Here is a 1745-nt window from a genome sequence, read left to right on the forward strand (position 1 = left end):
AAAGACTAGAACCGCCATCCAAGACGGAAACCTGAGCCATCCTAGACTTTTCCCCGCCTGCCCCCAAGTCTCCAAGCCAAAGAACTTTCTACCCTCTGTATCTCAAGTGCCTCCCCTTTTCTTCTAGCTGCTGTAGCCTCAGTTCTAAAATTCAGACAAAGGGTGCATGTGCACTATCCAAAGCCACACCCTCTCAAGCAGAGCCGGGACGTAGAAGCTCACCCCGTGCTCCAGCATGGAATATGCTGGAATCTTGCTGAGGGCTCTCATCAGCTCCAGATTCTTTGCTGTGCTTCGGATATACTGTGCTTTGCACATATTGTGAATACGGTTGTAGAGGCCGACTTCGGCAGGGTGAAGCGGCCCAAAGCGGGGAGTTTAGGGCTCAGCATACCTGGGCTTCACGCTCCCGTCGGCCACTGAACGTGGACTTGGTTAAGCTGGTGACTTTCTCTGTGCCGTTTCCTCATCTCCACCACAGGAGTGCCGTGCCTTCACCGCTGTTCTGAAATCCGCGAAGCCCCGGACGCTGGCAGGTGTGCGTGTGTTTTAAATAATTTGTTTGGCAGCTAGACCTGATTTGCCTGTAAGGATTTGATGACAAGAGCTGACCTGAATGGAATTGAGGGTATTTATGGTCTTTACTTGTCCCACTGAGAATATTACTGACAAGTGTCTGTGATGAGGGGTGTGCTGGCCTGGCCCACCGGGCCAAGTTCTAGGACATGTTGTTTTACTTTTCAAAAGTACCCCAGCGCCTGCATTCTGCAACACGCCTGACGGAAGGGTTGTGGAAAACAGGCCGTGTGGCTGAAACAGCTACTCCACGCGTCTGTCGTACAGGTTAATTGCTACAGAAATTAGTATTCATAAAGCAATTAGGAAAGCATGTGCCCAGAGCCCCGCAGGAGTGTTTGATAAACACGCCACATAACGGGTAACCCTGTGAATGAAGTGAAAGATAAACTATTTTTTTAACATGTATTCTTTTTTTTTAATATTTTTATTTATTTCTAGGGGAGAGAGAGAGAGACAGCGTGAGCAGGGGAGGGTCAGAGAGAGAGGGAATCACAGACTCTGAAACAGGCTCCAGGCTCTGAGCTGGCAGTCAGCACAGAGCCCGACGCGGGGCTCGAACCCACGAACCGCGAGATCATGACCTAAGTGAAAGTCGGAAGCTTAACCGACTAAGCCACCCAGGCGCCCCTAACATGTATTCATTTTTGAGAGACAGAGAGACGTAGCGCAAGCAGGGGAGGGGCAGGGAGAATCTGAAACGGGTTCCAGGCACCGAGCTGTCAGCAGAGCCCGATGCAGGGCTCGAACCCACAAACCGCAAGATTATGACCTGAGCCGAAAGATAAATTATTTTATGTCAGAGGAGAGTCTGAGGAATTCGGGGGCTTCCACCAAAGCAGGGTTCCTACTGTCGCTCTTCTGTTGGAAAGAAATTAAGTATCAGAGAGACAGAAACCGCCCCCTTGAACAGCCCTCCCATCCTCTCCCCGCTCGGAACCGCTGTTTTGAAACTGGTGTGGGTCGTGTCCGTGCAGGCTCATTNAGCCACCCAGGCGCCCCATGTAGTTGCTTTTAGAACCAAGGATGATCCAGCCCCAGACGTCAATAGCACGGAGGCTGAGAAGCCCGGCCCTTAGCCTCGCCTCCTTGCACTCTTTCTCACTCTCTTCCTTACCCTCACTTCTGCACCCTCTTCCCCTCACCTCCCCCCGCCTGCACAGGCCGCC

The 1745-nt window shown here is 51.9% G+C and overlaps 1 long non-coding RNA gene across 1 annotated transcript in view; it reads right to left on the reverse strand.

Moving 5' to 3' along the window:
* Positions 1-931, reverse strand: part of LOC144229349 (uncharacterized) — a 2497-nt gene extending 1566 nt beyond the window's left edge. The window contains exon 1 of the long non-coding RNA XR_013334469.1: positions 395-931. This is a non-coding gene — a long non-coding RNA (uncharacterized LOC144229349). The remainder of the gene's footprint in view (positions 1-394) is intronic.
* Positions 932-1745: the final 814 nt, after the last annotated feature.

Source organism: Crocuta crocuta, unplaced genomic scaffold (genome assembly GCF_008692635.1).
Source record: "Crocuta crocuta isolate KB4526 unplaced genomic scaffold, BGI_CrCroc_1.0 scaffold593, whole genome shotgun sequence".
In the NCBI taxonomy this organism is placed as follows: domain Eukaryota; kingdom Metazoa; phylum Chordata; class Mammalia; order Carnivora; family Hyaenidae; genus Crocuta; species Crocuta crocuta.